Here is a 17,057-nt window from a genome sequence, read left to right on the forward strand (position 1 = left end):
TCAGTAGGCTGTTTCCCCTTCTCAATCATCTGCAGAAAACATGTAATTTTGCTATTTAAAAGAGATGCATTATGCCGTTTGTGTCAATTCGCTGTCTCCTGTACGTGATCAGTGCTGTTATTGTTATGGACGCTTAGGATCACGGCAGCTCGAATATCTGCGATGTCAAGGGGAAATGTTTCCCGATTTTAGAGCGTTGGCTGAAGTGGCGCTGGTTATCCCAGTGTCAAGTGTTGCAGCTGAGCGCGGATTCAGCCTTCAAAATAAAATAAAAACCGCCACGAGAAGTCGTCTGTCGGAGGCAAAGACGCAGCATCTAATGACAATCGCCTCGGGCAGCAGTATCCATCGATACGTTTGATTACACGCAAGCAAGCACACTATTCAAATCCATGCGGGCAAGAAGGAAAGTTTGAGCTGCCTACAGCAGATTACCACTTCAAGAATTCTAAGTGGACTGTTTGTATTTTCACTATAATTGTCTTCGTTCAGCTAAAAATAGCCCATCGTTCTATGTTAAGGCACAACAGCCGCAATGTTTTAACAGCGGAAAAATCGAGTTCTGACCGTCAGAAAGAAATGCATAAATAAATTATTAATTATAAGTGAAACACGCTTGTTCTGTGAATTTTTTTTTTTTATGAAAATAAGTCAATTAAAACAAGTGAGGCTATTAAATATAAGCATTATAGCTTAGGCCTAGGCCTATATTACCATTTAAAAGTTAAAATAAAATGACAGATAATAATGGACAATGACGGATTTTTTACGACCCTGTCCGTCAAAATGACGGACAATGAAAACGTCCTCCGCAACCTCTGAGACTAACTAACATCCATGGTGCCAACTACACATTTTACACATAACCTTCAAACACGCAAGGCATTGTTAGAAGCACACACACGCCAATTTCGCAAATGCAGGGCTCCCTTTCATTCATTCAACGCTGCTCTACATGCAATGTTTGTCAATCAAAGTTAAAAGAAGACCTAAGTTCACCTTTCTAATAAATCTAATAATATCATTTATTATATGGCAACGACAGTACGAGCATTCTGATTGGCTAATGGGTAGTCATGCCAGCGGCGCATTGACGTTCTAGCCGGTCTGCGGTCTGATAAGTATTCTTATTGCACACCCCATCAATCTTAAAAATGAGTGATAGGGTAAACGTACCTATTAAGCCCACGTACCATATAAGCCCACTTGTGACTTCTGAGTCAAATAAAAAAAAAACTACATCACCATTTTTGCTGGTTCATGGTTCTTCCAATGAAGCTGCTTGTTACATAAACTATACTTTCTTTTGTAAGCCAATCAGATTTGTCGATCTTGAGTTATCTAAGCACATGTGCCTGCTGCTCCCAGGAGAAGACACAAAAAAAACTTCATGTATTTTGATGCTATGAAAAAATAACATTTCTGATGTATTTCTGCTCCTTCTTTTGGTCAGCACTCATTTGTTATCAAAAATTAAGAGATTAGTGCTTTAAATAAAACATATGTTAGAATTTTACTAGAATTAGAGATATTTTTTTTTTTTTTTGTGAAAATATGCATATTGGCATACTAGCAAACCGCTCACATGCTGCATCAATACAGTTGCTGCATAGCATTGTTCATTGCAATGGCATAAAGCATGATAAGCATGTAAAGCAGTGTTTCCCACACATTGACGAGACTATGGCGCACCGCCATAGTCTCTGCGTGCACATGAAGTTTTTTTTTTTGCTCAGACGAAGTTCGTGTCGCTCTCATTGGGATTGCATGAAAGCACGAAGTTCGGCTGTCTGCCTGCGACTGTGCCGAAAACAAAACACTGTTGAGATATGTTGAGTGTTTCCCCTACCATTGTATAAGGGGGGCGCCCCGCCCCCCCAACGGCACCCCCCCTGAAAGGTCAAGTTAACTTTGCTCAAATTAATTTTCTATAAAGCGCCAGATCACAACGGAAGTCAGTTAAGGATACCTTTCCTATAGAACAGGGTACTATTCGGCGACACTCGCTAAGCGGTTTAGCGAGCTAAATTCCAGGCTAAAAAAAGACAACACCGCTTTAGCGGATTCGGCGTAGCAACTTTTGCTCAATTTCCATGGTAATTAATCGCTTAGCCCTAGCCTGCTCCAGGGCAGGCTAAGCAAAGTTTAGCTGGCTAAACTTGCCACACCCACGCCAAAAGGAGGGATCCCATTGACAAGGAGTCATAGTTTGATTAGCGTAGGAAAAGTTCTTTGCGATTGCCAAGAAGATCCATTTTTCCATCATGATGAGTTCTTGTATGAGTGCTACCGATCCAGCCGACAAGGAATAATTAATTTAGAAGACCTTCTCGAGTCATTTATTGCATACACCACCGTCAAACATTGAATGTCAGCACTTTCTTGCGAGTGGTAGCTTTTATTTTTGTAATGTCGGCGATGTGGAGAACAAAGCACTCATAATTCTATGACAGTGGTAGCCTATAGTACAGTTGAGACATTGGTACAGTTGATAAACCCGAAATAATTTTCATGTGCAGCCTGAGACGTGATTTTTAGTTTGCACATGAATACTAACGTTTTCTTTTATCCCAGGAAATTTGAGCACATAACCCAAATAGATATTGGCTAAAGTTGTTTTACCTACTTTAACTTACATCATCGCAAACGTTTAGTTTTGAAAATGTGTCTAGTGTTTGTGCGGTAGTGAATGGTGGATGGTGGAGGTGGATGGTAAGGTGGGTGCATGATAAGAAGAGAGAAATAGACACAATTTCTTTTCATTGCTTAAATGTATTGAATTTCTTATTAATACATTCACATTTAGTCATTTAGCAGACGGTTTTATTCAAAGCGATTTAAAACTACAATTCCTAGGAGGGTGAGGGGAGTCGAACCGGTGATCTACAGTATGCAAGCCATACGCTAAACCCGCTGCACCATAGTACCTTTATGTGTAGAGAAAAGATGTCACGTATTATACATCTTATAGACAGTTTCTTATATTGCTGTGGTAGCCGCGGGAGTGTTGAATTTTGACATGATTATGGTCTTGAATTCTTCATAACGCGTTCATGATCATATCCTGCCTTATCGGAGAAAAAAAATAGTCTTTTTCTTTGAGTTTAGACCATTGTACCTTTCAAAAAAATCATGGTTTTGGGGATCGACCTTTCTTGCCTTTTGAAGCAAGACGTGCACGCGCAATTTAGCTGACGAGATAAATTAACTTGAGGTTAAAATAAATTAGCGCCCGTCGCCAGACCGGTTTGGCCTGTTCTCATTTAGCGAGCTAGTTAATCTCCAGTTGCGAGCTAAATTAATTATCTTAGCTTCAGTTGTACGCCGAACAGGGCCCAGGTCTATACTCTATAGCTTGTTATTTTATTAAACACAATAAATAGCTTTGTGTTATTTATCTTATTTGCACAACGGCATGTCATTTTTGTCACTAGATGATTGCGCGTTTACAATTGTCCTCTGCTCTCTGTATGCACAAGGCGGACTTCTGCCCCGATGCGCACACGTTACTTTCTGTTTGAAGATAAGATAGCAGTTAGTAGTTGCCGGCCATCTAAACCAGTGGTCCCCAACCACCGGGCCGTGGCCCGGTACCGGTCCGCGAGGGATTTGTTACCGGGCCACACAGAAAGAATAAATAATTCATATAATTTCCGCTGTATTAATTATTGGAGTCTGAAAGGTGTTTTATTTTGAAAAACTACCGGATTTTCCCGGACGTAACATTCGCCTGTGGCTCTAGTCACGTCAAGACGCTTGTCTCGTTCACGTGATATGTCACTCAAAAAAAAAGCCCCCAAACTAGCGAAAATTAGTAATAAAACAAACATCTTTGGAGAGCTTCTTTGCAAAGGTGAAAAGGTCAACTAAGGAGTCAGAAGAGGAGCCTACGACCTCAAAAAAAGAAAGCTTCTTTTAACAGACAATACCAGGAGTCATAGGCTACTTAAAATACGGGTTTATCTTAACAGGTGATTCTCACGCACCAAGTCCGCTCTGTTTAATATGTGGCGACAAGCTAACAAACGAGCCAATGAAGCCTTCAAAACTGCTTCGGCACATGGAGACCAAGCACTGATTCAGAGTTATGGTGAGTTGTATTTTTCATGCACTTAACATCCGTAATACAATGGTGTTGGTCAACCTAACGTTAATGTTAGCTTTTGTGTATATGAGCATACCGGGCTTCATTGTATCGAACTCGCGCTTGCCTCACATCAATATGAATGGATGACGTGAATAATAAGTGGTGTAAAAGGACACCTTGAAGCCGGTCCGTGAAAAAATTCCCTACATTAAACCGGTCCGTGGTGCAAAAAAGGTTGGGGACCCCTGATCTAAACCATCTAAAATGCATATTTTGCTCGCAATATATTTGGAAATACAGACAAAAAGCTGTCCGATTTGAATGGGGGTATTTATTCATGTATATTTTGTCATCACTCGATCTTGAGAGATGTCTTCAAGTAACATTAATGTTCCAAAGTGAAACATTCTAATGTGTGCACCCAGTCTCAGAGAGTTACTAGCCAGACTAGCGGTAGCTACTGAAAGAATGCCATGGATCCAGCAAAGCGTAGAGCTAAACGAATGTATGAATATGAACACCGGGCGTTCTTGCCTGAATGGGAGGAATTATTTGCGGAGCGAAATGGAAAACCCCTTTGCTTAATATGCAGACGTCACGGTCGCATTTTAAAGCCTTGAACTTGGATGCTAACATAGCCCAGGAGTTCCTAAAAGCAGAGCTGGGCAAGCACAAGGTACATTCTTTGATACATCAGTCAGAGAAACAGACTCGGCTAAGTACTCTGAAACGGTCACGTTGGCATCGTATCAGGTGCCATGGAATATTGCTCGATCAAAAAAGTAATATAGTGAGGGAGAGTTTGAAAATTGAACAGAGGATATCTGACATTAACTATAATGAGCACCTTTAGATCATTATAGTCTTCAATATGTTTATTTTTGTGCCATATTTTAAATCTACATTTGTTAATTTCTTTTCCTAAAACAAAGGGAATCAACTGCTGATACCAAGCTCTTCTCCAGGCACAGTCTGTTTCTCTGCTTTGTTTTGATCAGTCATTGCAAAGAAGGAGGCCTCACATTAATATGTGGAGGCAAAGTGTAGTAGCTGTTCCTAATCTTTCTCTCCCGGGTCAGGGTGCTCTTGCTTCACACAAATCCCAAACAAAATCTCAGCAGATGTCTTCAATATGTTTATATTTGTGCCATATTTTAAATCTCAATTTGTTAATTTATCTTCCTAAAACCCACTAGAGGACACTATTTAAAAGGTTATTTCAAAAAAAAAAATCAGGAAAAATAATAGGTTTTATGTAGGGGCTTATCCCCCCCCCAAAAGTTGGAAGCTCCTGCGAAATCAGGAATTTTAGGCCGAAAAAACACCCCCCCCAAAGTGGTAAACCAGTAAACATGGACATTGTCAAACGCACTGTTATGCAGAGATACTGTGACAGAACGCTGGAGACTGTGCGCGAAGCAGGGGACATGATCAAAAGGCAGTTGTCTTGCAGCAGCGATCATATTTAGGCACTATCTATGCTAAGTGTGGCGACTTTATTTGACACATTCCACTGTGCAACGTCAGTAAAGTGTCCCGCACACATTTCAGCATAATGTCTCTCCTCAGTTTTCATTACAGTCAAAGCATGTGAATGCAGCGCCCACTTTTCATATAATGCAGTGTAACTCCGAGGTAATTGTGGTTAGCGAGTTTGCTGTTGGTTGAGTTAATCTGATTGAACTGTCAATCTTGTTCATAGCCTACTGTAGGACTTTACAAAGGGAAGAGCTATGTTAGAAAATAAAAAGGTGTCTTTACAATTAAATACAGAACTTCCTTCTATGTTTTCTGTTTCTGGTTTACGTAAATGTAATCACATTTTTTGGTGCTTCACCACACTCTAACATTAATTCAGTGGCAATAAGCTTTAGTTTTGTGTTTGATACAATTGTTTAAATTGAAATTAGCACAAATTATTTATTTTATTTAACTCCTACTATATAAAAGCTGATGTTAAGTGTTTGTTTGCACAACCAATGTAATGGCACTTTAGTTCATATGGCAGTACATTTAATATATCGCTTTACACTACTTTTTAATTCTTTTTTGGAATTTGCGTATAAAAATGCGATTAATCGTGATTAATCAGGGAAATAATGCGATTAAAATTTGTAATCGTTGCCCAGCCCTACTTAATTCTAATAAGAAACAAAGAGTAGAATAATAAAAGTATGGTTAAGCAGATATCTGTGTGTTCCTGAATGTGCCATATCTATCTGTGTGCCTCTGTGTTTCTCAGGGATAAGGATTGGAAGGTTTTGGTTGTGTCTTGAAAGCCATAGGGTCGTAAGTCCGTAACGTAAGTCCGGAGTGCATATCCTGCGTCATCTGGTATCTTGACCCAGGGTGGCACACATAAACAGAGCTTAATGATTAACACCCCCCTCTCCTGTCAGACCTAGGGTACTTAAACTAAGACGTTCACTAATCTAGTCAGAGACGCTGGTGAATCTTTATGTGAATGCACATCATTGCAAATTAACCCTTCTTCCTGACTTTTCTACCATCATCTGACTGAGGTCACCATTCCTGTGGTATAAAATGACTACCAATTGGTATTAAATATTGAATCAACACATTTTGGAGTCCTCTTCCAGAAGGTCCAATTGGTTCTCCATCCTCTTAATCTCCTCTATTCCATTCCGTCACCTCCCTTTTCGATCTCCATCTCTCATATGTATACCCCAGATAGCCTCTTTCCTGTTATCAACAACCACCCCCCCCCCCCCCCCCCCCTTCACCTCATCTGTTCTCGCCCCACTGCCCCCTCAGAGGACCCGCTCCCACACAGGTGAAATCACACCCGTTTCCCCTTCCTGCCATTACCTATAGGGTGCAGTCTTAATACCAGCCCCCGTTATTCTACCTGATTGTAGGTGTTATTGTTTGCATTTATACCATTCAGTCAGGTAGGCCACAATCGTTGACCTTCGGTAGCATGCCGCACGATAGGAACTAAGTGTAATTACCTCACTGTAATTCCTGATCAGGAGAATAAGCATGGCTCAGATAAACAACAAACTTAAATTGTAGGGATCTAGTTGTTTTAATGATTTTTAAATAGGCTATATTTAATGATTAATATCCTAGTCATAAAAAATGGAAAACTGCCCGAGTACCACCAAGAGGGAGCCGCGTACCACTAGTGGTACAAGTACCACAGTTTGAGAACCACTGCTCTAAGCAACACACTGGGTGTCTATATATAAATAAACTCCAGAAATCCAGGCTACGTCTTTCCGGTCTGTTCTTCAAGTTTGGCGTGCTCATTAGATTACTGCTTTCTAGGGGTGGGGGAAAAAAACGATTATTCGATTTTTTTATCAATTCGAAACCGATAAAACGATTATCGATGCATTTCGACTATTGAATCTTTTGAGTTTGCAACTCAGAGTCTAAAATCACTTCCTACTTTGTGTTTGATAATTAAAGAAAATCAACAGATGAATTACCATCTCTATTTGCTTTATTAGAGAAAAAGCTTTTTCTTGTCACAATTTTGACTTTCTATGAGCAATGCAATAATCGATGCAGCTTGCATTTCAACATAAAATGGATGTGTTAAAAAAAAATTAAAAATCGATAATCGATTTAAAATCGAATCGTTGACCACTGAATTGGAATCGAATCGAATCATGAGGTGCCAAGAGATTCCCACCCCTAATGCTTTCATTCATAATTGGCCACTTGGCAGCATATCCTTTGTTTCAATGTAGGCTGTCTGAATTATCTCAGCACCAAACATTTCTGATACTTCCAGCTAGCTATTATAGGAGACAATCACCTTTGTGGTTGGAAAACCCAAAACACATTAGTAGTGTTTTATTGCATGTACAACATACAATTGATACACTTTTTGCCAAAACTAAACTATCCTCTTTTTTGGCTTGAAGCAGGTGCTTCATTCACTCCCATTCATTGAGGACTCTCTCACAAGCACCCTCTAGGTGAATTGCAGCCAATTGCAATACAATGGCATTAATAGGAAGTTAACAGCTTCTCTGTCGACAGGCTCTGCCTTGGTACGCGGTCCGTGTACTTTGCAGCTAACGTATTTTCATTTTGAAATGAGCAAACCAAAATCGGGAAACAAGCTGTTTCTCCATTACCATTTGGCAATTGGAGAACAAAAATCGGAAAACAACCCATTTTCATTTTTTTTTGTTTTGATAATAGAAAACGTAAAACGAAAAAACAACCCGTTATCTGATTTTATTTGATGTGCTTAAACAATGAAATCAGAAATTAAAATATTGTGTGGAAATCTTCTTTCTCAATTTTGCGTAGATTTTTGTGTTGTGATCCGGAAGTTGATTCCACGAGCTTGACAGTCACATTCAGGATGTCAGCAGAGTGCGCGCTGCTATTTTTTCAGTGTGGAACGCTAATGTAGCGACCAGTTGTGTTGATGTGTTCAAGTTTTTTTGTGATAACTGAGTGCCTGTGTCCTTGCTCTCTGTCAGCCGTGGCAGCTCATGTGCAGGGGGCTGGCAGAGTAGCTGGGGGCGTGGACACCTGGTTAATATAACGTGTTTCTTATTGTTGAGCCTTTTCGTGCTTGCGGTTCTGTGATAAGCAGTCACAGTGATTTACGTGTCAGTAGCCGGTGTTATAACCATAGACATATATATATATATATTAGGGCTGTCAGCGTTAACGCGTTAATCTATGAGATTAATGTGACCGCGATTAACGCGTCAAGATATTTTAATGCCGTTAACGCAACTTTGTTTACTTCCGGTGTGCGGAATTAATTTACACATCAAAGAGGAGTTCTATTTTGACACACGCACACAGTTCCCTGGGTGGTCTGAGTTCGTGCCCCCCTCCTTCTCCCGCTCTAACGTTACTCTTCTCCCTGTCACCTCTTCTTTCCCTGTTTCAAATCTTTTATGGAAGAGGTTTGCTATCTATTTTCAACCCTGACATGCTAGGTCTCGCTAGCATTTATGCTAACATGTTAGCTGGGCTAACTAGCTACCTGTGTGGGGCATGACCGTGTTTCTAGCATTCTCTGGAGGGGGGAGGTTGGAAAACTCAGAAGCCAGAGCCGAACAGCTAATTAATTTAGGTGTCGTTGGTGTTTTACAGAAGTCACAACAAAGAACAACCGGCCATTAATGTTTTGTCCGAACCAGAGTCTGAAGCAGTCAATGTCACAACTGTTCAAAACTAATCACATATTTACGTACGTTTTTTATGAATAGCCTGCCTTTATTGAACTCGGACAGCAACAGATAAATGCACTTGTTCACACAAACAAGCACAAGAGCATGAAATCAAATTATTCACATTGCAAGAACGGAATGAAATAGCCTACACATTACACGACCGGCATCTGCCAAGCCTTCACGTTGTATGCTACAACGGAGGAGGCACAACAAACGAGAGAATCTTTTTCTTTCTTGCGGCAACGATTGTTATAAAACTACCATCATAGTCCAACCATCGAAGTCTAATCCATGTTGTTGTGGAGAACAGCCTCATTAGAATCTGCATCGACAACGTAGCAGAAATATCTTTACAGTAGATCTCTTCGTTTATCCCTCTCCTGATGACATTTTCTTTTAAACTTCCCATGATGCTTTGCCGATAGCAATCGCGTTGTCACAAAAGTTTTTTCAACATTTTCTAAAATACACGCTGTCTGGAGTGATTACTAGTTTAAAAATAATAATAATAATAATTGAATCGCGATTAATCTAGATTAATGAATTTCAAAATGTGAGATTAATTAGTTAATTTTTTTTAATCTATTGACAGCCCTAATATATATATATATATATATATATATATATATAGAGAGAGAGAGAGAGATATGTCTATGGTTATAACGGCCTCTGTGTTCAGCAATACAGTAATCATTCAGTACAACTCTCTCTGCGCAGTGACTGAGTTTGCAATTCAAGTTGGCTATCAGGGCAGAAGTCCCTGACAACCCCCTGCTCAGCACACCACCTCCGCACATTCCTCTCAGAAAAAAACCTGTGTCATTCCAAAATGGGTAGGCCTACATAACGCAGCGGCGATATCGCCACAAGCCATTCAATTTATTCTGTTTTCTGCAATAAAACCTGCATATTTGTTTACGTGCGTCTCATGGATGTCTGACTTCAACTACTAACCCTGAGCTTCCGGGTCACAGCACAAAAATCTATGCAAAATTGAGAAAGAGGATTTCCGAATAGTATTTTAATTCTCGATTTCTATATTTACACATCAAAGAAAATGAGATAACGGGTTGTTTTTTCGTTTTCCATTTTGCTATTATCAAAACAAGAAATGTGTAATTTCCCCGATTTTAGTTTTCCTATTTCTTAATGATAATCGGATGACAGCTCGTTTCCCGATTTTGGTTTTCTCATCTCAAAACGAAAATCCGTTGGCCGCAAAGTACACGGACCGTACGCACTAGCTGGCCTAGATTTTGCCCGCTAGTAGAAACACGGCTAATGGGGGAGCTGCTGATGTTTTTTGGGGGGAGGGGGTTATAAAACCACTCTAGCATTTAATCGTGATTAATCGCATTTTTGTCATAGTTAACTCAAAATCGCAAATTTGTATCTATTCTAAATGTCCCTTCAATTTTTTCCCCCATAATTTTTATTTAATTTGAATGCTCTTATCAACATAGAAAAGTGGATTGGCTTGCTTTATGCAATGCTTTATTTTATTGAGGCCTCTTATTTCAAAAACAATGAACCGTAACAGTTAGGTTACCAATAAAAGGTAAGCCTATTTCTTCTGTGCTTTCAGCCAGCTGCCTGTTGACATTTTCAGACAACAGTGAAGCTCGCTTCTTTTGCACAACACAACTTTTAAAGGTAAACTTTTTAATCATCCATTTTGCCGTATCATGCTCACCATTCACTCAAACGTAACGTTAGCCTACTAACTACACAGTTTGCGAGGCATTAATCGCACGATAAAAACATTTATGGCGTTCAAATGGGTTTGCGTTAACACGGTTAATAACGTGTTATAAACTGACAGCACTAATATTTAAGGGTTTACGGTCTACGTTTAAAAAAAAAAAAAACTGGTTTGGTCACCACTACACATGGTGAAAAATACATACATTTTACAGAATACATTTTTAAAAATAATAAAAAGCTTGTGGCTATAGTTTTCTGATTTATTACATCTTTGACATATCATATTTCCTCAAAGGGTCTCAGCTTTGATGGTTTACAAGATGAACCAAATTGTACTGTTCTCATGTTAAGGAATACCATTACCTTACCTCTTAATTATAGTACCTCATACTTTATGAAGGAAACAGATATTACAGATATCACCAGAAGAGTTAGATCTTTCCTCTTTGCATCAAACGTGACATTTAACAGAAGCGACTCAATTCAATAGAGCAATAAACACTTCCACTCAAGTTATCGAGAATAGTACACAACAACAGCAAATATCAAGGTAAATCCAACATAGGCTAGTCTGTATACTGAGAAATACTACAATACCAAATCCATACTGAGAATGTGGCTAAATGAGTTACGTTGTATGTCAAAGCATATTCTAATATCATTATTAATTATCTTGAATTTACAGCAGGGTATATGTCATTATATATTACGCTACCAAATAAAACAACAAAACAATTGTGCTGCTTTACATGTAAGAGGCCATTCCCAAACGTCTCTGAAGGTGTTATGATTTCTATACCCTCCATGCTGCCCCTTTTCCCACCTATTTTCATTCCAAGACCAAAGTTTTGAGATTGACCTACATTTATTTCAGCCCTGACCAATGTGCAGGTCCCGTACGACAGCGTCTCCGTATTCGTCAATATGCCTATATGTCTATGGTAACGCCAACGAAAACATCAAGCAGACAAGTTCACATGATAAACTTGAACACCGGTTATCAAGGCAGCATAAAAAACAAAAGCAGCGGTATAAACCTTATGCTGCCACTGAGTAGTGATGAAAGCTAAATAACAGTTAACTTACTAGGTAACGTTACAGTTACCCCATCAATATAACTCAATGGGCCGACAGAGTTCTCTGCTTACGTTAACTTTGTTTCAGATTTTACAATTCAGATTTACATTTATCCAGTTTACGTTACACAGGTCCTGAGTTTTGACAATCCAAGTGAACGTTTACTATCCTATAGGTGAGCAAGCATAGCTAAATAGAGTGAACTAAAGTTGTGGTTAGCTTGTTTCATAAGCAAGACAAAATAAATTAAACCAACATAATGAAGATTGGGATATCATAATGGTTCCTTGGATAACAAGATAGCTAATAGTTATTACTGCTAGCAATAACTATATAACGTGACACTAGCCATATCTAGCTATAGTGTCCTCATCTAACATGAGTCCTCATCACCAACAAGCAACAGTACTTACCCTATCATACCAACAAAGAAAGAGTGAACCTAGAGTTGAATTGACGGCTCAGGCAACCTCTGAGGAGATAATATCTGTAGCTTGAAACTAACAAACCCCCTTAACAAACACAATCAGAAGCTATCCGGTATTTTTCAACATCAATAGCAGGAATCACTTCCGGTGTCGCTTCAAAATAAAATTCATTCTAAAACGGCATGGGTCACGTTAAGAGAAATTCGTGGAGTTTAATCCAGTACAGTATTTTGTCAAATTCAGCAAATTGCTCCTCACGGTCCTCTAGCTGTTCGGAGTATGTGATCATAATGCATACTGAATTTGAGCCAGCTAGTACTTTTGCGCTCCACGCAAATAAAAAATCTGGAATATCTGGAGAAGTAAAGGTTTTAAACTTAGAAACCTTCATAGTGCATATATAAACATGCGTATAACGGCCAGATTGAGACCAAATCCAAGTGCCTACGACCTTCAGAAGCTGAAATACAGATGCGCTGGACATGCGCTGAAAGGGCGTGGCAAAAACTCGATGTTTGCTCGGGTAACAGTAAACGACAGCACCCTAGTTTTCTTCCTCATGGTCAAATAAGCCAGGAACCGTTGAGAAAAGTCATGCCGCTCATACATCATACTCAACCTATGGGCTTCTACTGGAGTAATATGTGTTTCGTTCAGCCCATCTGTATCTCAGCTTCTGAAGGTCGTAGACACTTGACTTTAGTCTCAAAATGACTGGAATAGGCATGTTTAAATATGCACTTTGAAGGTGTTATGTATTGTTATTCAATTGTGTTTGTTCCCTCGGGGCATCCGTAATGTCATACTTGTTATCCCGCATAAAATGCTGGGTATATTTGTCCGTTGAAATATACAGTATAGGAATGCATGGTATTTCAACCCCAGTCTCATGTCCTATCATTCAGGGACGTGCAGTCATAAGAGGCAGAGCCTCCACCTGTCATTTTGAAAAGTAAAAAAAAAAATATTAAAAAAAAAAATTATAATAATAATATATATTTTTGTATTATAAAATAAATATTCATATTTCTCTAGTTATCTGTGTTACGAGTGTCATTTCTGCATGATTCCGATCATTTCGAGCATTTTTATTATCAAAATCGCTGAATTTGTGCATTTCCGCTTCCTGAAAACATTGACGTGCCGCCTCAGTAAGGATTGCGCAATCACTCCAAACTGGGTTTTACGCATGCGTGCGCAAGCGCAGAACCTTTGAGTTGACCTCAAAACCCATTGAAAAATATTGCTATTGAGGTAGCCAGTACCACTGCTTCAAGAAGGGAGGCGAGTGAGAGCGCAATTGTCTATTATATGTTGTTTTTAAAGCTGGACTTCTTCTAGGCTTCTACTTGGAATGTTGTATTGCTAAGCTGAAGCAGTTCTCAAAATTGGACTTGCAGTCCAAACGTGAAATGATTAATAATGAGAGACCAATGGCGGAGCTAAAATGTTTGCTTCAAACGACGGGACAGAAGGTATTGACATTTGCAGTGGAGTGTTTCAAGTTTCCCAACGGGACATATTCATGCGAAACACAAACCTAGCTAAAGGCTGCTAGGTGCAGGGGAACCGTGAATGGATTACGAGCTACACAACAACAAAAGTGCACCAACTTTAAATTATACCGGTCAGTAGAACATTTTGGTATTGTGTGCTATGTCTGTGGTGTTTAACTGTTTGCTTGTTAATACGTTGTGTGAATAAATATGTTAGTGTTTTTTTCTCAACTTCGAATTCAAGTGTCCAAGTTGCATTGTTGGGCAAGCTACTTGATATTTGTAGTGAGCTAAGCTATCAGCTACTGTACAATAAATTCAGCTTCACTACACAGAAGCTACCACTCAAAAAAAAAGTAGCAAGCTAAGTTACATAAACCTGTCAAAAGTAGTTTGATACATTAGAAGCTACTTTCAGTTAAACAAACTGCATGCCAAGTCAATGCAATTTTAGGGATCAACACAACTGTCAGTCAGATAAAAACGGTTGAATGGATGAAATTCGTGTGTTCGTATGTTTGTGTTGGATGTCATTGACGTGACAGGAACTTTTTCTTTGGATAACAAAGAAGGCATCTGAATACATATTTAGTTTCACTCGTCTCTTATAAAGTGACGTACTTTTGAATGTATGGCTGTTGAGTCAGGTGTTCAAACGCAGACGAAAACAAATTAGTGCAGAAGACCTCGCCTACCTTCATCTTTCGTCTATTTTGTGCATTTTCGCAATTCGACTCCCTGAGCAGACAGCACGAACTTTTCACTTTATAACTTTCATCATCTTCAGCTGTATCTAAATATCAACAGCATTCTAGTTATCCGGTTGTCTAGAATCTGCATGCAAACTACCCACTTAAAATTAGGGGAGAATTAATTTTAAATGTATGAGCAGCGTCTGGTGTACTTGAAATGACGATATCTATCTATCTATTTTCACTCGTCTCGCCTAAAGTGATGTACTGCTTAATTTGTGTGTTTAATGGCTGGAGGGAAGCCTGTTATGAATGAACATCAGAAAGGTCCAGGATAAATTAGCTTTCGAGGACGCTACTGCGGTACTTGATCAATAAAAGAGCTTAGCTACTGAAAAGTTACTTGGTTTTGTAAATAGCGACGTTACTGCCAAGCTACTGACAAATGTAGTGACACTACTGCCCATCACTGCCGAGTTGTGTAAAAGGTTATATTTTCCGTAGACAAATTGAAATGAGCCATATCATTGGTGGGAGGGCTACATACGCTTCCTTGTAACGATTAATATCTTACCACACCAATTGTACGTTTAGCCTCGTAAAAGTCAGTTAACTCTTGAGCCGCATAACTTCTAATAATAATAATCGTTTAAAAGTAATAGTATTAGACAATAAAACATAACGTTTTTTTCAGTTCTGGTGAGATGACAATTTTAAAACCATAAGCATATATACATGTATGATGTATACATTTCTATTTTTTTTAAACAACTAGAGATCGGAATGACGTAATCACTTCCGGTTTCTGTGCCTCACCAGCTGTGAACCTCACCGCACGTCACTGCTATCATTATTAGTTATATATCAGTATAGAGTCTACTATATAACTAAACTGGCAACAAGGAAGAAACGTTTTCACATTTGTGTTATTATTTCCGGTGAAAAGTCCGACTTTAATACGTTTTTTTTTTCACGCCAAAAAGAAGCGAAGAAAACTAGCAGGTAGCTAGTGAAGAGTGAAGCTAGCTAGCTTCCAACAACGCGTGAGCGAGTGAGGGAAAGTTCGCCGCGGGAGAAAAAGAAATCTTCGTGAGTGTTGAAAAAAAAAAAAAAAGGGACAGTTAGTAAAAGTGAGAACGGCTGCTGCACTGATTGGAAATATAGGACCATTTGATGAATCTGTGGAACAATGGAGTTCTTACACATAATGTTTTGAGTACTTTGTGTTAGCTAACGGCATCAAAGCAGATGTGACTGTGCTAACCTTTTTGACTGTCATGGGAGGAAAAACTTTCGATTTACTGCGCAGCCTAGTAACACCTGAAAAGCCTGGTGACAGATGTTATGATGAAATAGTGGCTACTTTAAGAGCACATTATTCTCCTAAACCACTGATCATTGCTGAGAGATTCAGACCACATTTACACATAGCCGGTAGTGATGGTATTTAATTTTCTACCATATATTGGAAGACTCAGTTTGTGGATTTGTCAGTCATGTTTCAGGTTTATTCTTGAACAATGGTTGTTACCATTGTGAGACAGAGGCTTGAAGTCACACACTCACTCAAAGCGTTTCACCTTAGCTTATCTGTCTGCTTCTTCTGAGAGAGTTAGCTATATACACTAATTTTAAGGGGTGTTACCAAATAGACCCTTTTGTCTCAACCTGGGGGGGAAGGGAGTTCTCACCTCCATCCCCAGGTATTGAATAGCCCTCACCAAGAAATGTTTAAATGCCAATAAAAGTAATATATTTATACTAGGTATAAATAAGATGGAATTATTGACTATGGCATATCATTATAAACTATGAATAATAAATAACCGGTCCCTTCAGTAGCCTGGATACCAGCCTGAACTCCGCCCACAACATTTTTGGTCTGGGAGATTCAGTCTGGAGTCGAGCTAGTTGGGAGGGATTCAAGCCCACCGAAAAGTGATCTGACCAATAAAATTGTAAGGGCGGGCTTTATACGTTGATGGACAGATATAGATAGAATAGCCTATACATCGGACAAGATGGCGCCGTCTCGGGAGCTTAGTGGGACATATTTTATATGATTTAAGCTATCTACACAACTTTTTTTTATGTCTACATTGACTCGGTTAGTTGTGTATACGCAAAACGAGTGTTGCCAAAGATTGTAGGTCTTAACTGAAGCACTCTAGACCATTATTGATCGGTTATGCTAACGCGTAGACAAAAAAAACATTGAAACAAATGGTAGCTTCTAGCCTTGAGTGCTAATTAAGTAACGTGAGCAGGCATATCTCAACAGATATTGACAGCGCATTCATTTTGAAAGAGGAACAGAGAAACGCGATCAAGGCATTTGTCGATTGAAAAGATGTTTTTGCCGTCCTTCCTACGGGATCAGGTAAAAGTTTAATCTATCA

The 17,057-nt window shown here is 39.2% G+C and overlaps 1 protein-coding gene across 1 annotated transcript in view; it reads right to left on the bottom strand.

Annotated features, from left to right (window-relative positions):
- The window catches only part of tmtc3 (transmembrane O-mannosyltransferase targeting cadherins 3), an 86,121-nt gene extending 73,553 nt beyond the window's left edge, over positions 1 to 12,568 (bottom strand). The window contains exon 1 of the mRNA XM_080842949.1: positions 12,456 to 12,568. The gene's annotated coding sequence lies outside the window, so the exon portion shown is untranslated. The remainder of the gene's footprint in view (positions 1 to 12,455) is intronic.
- Positions 12,569 to 17,057: the final 4,489 nt, after the last annotated feature.

Source organism: Sprattus sprattus, assembly GCF_963457725.1.
Source record: "Sprattus sprattus genome assembly, chromosome: 7".
In the NCBI taxonomy this organism is placed as follows: domain Eukaryota; kingdom Metazoa; phylum Chordata; class Actinopteri; order Clupeiformes; family Clupeidae; genus Sprattus; species Sprattus sprattus.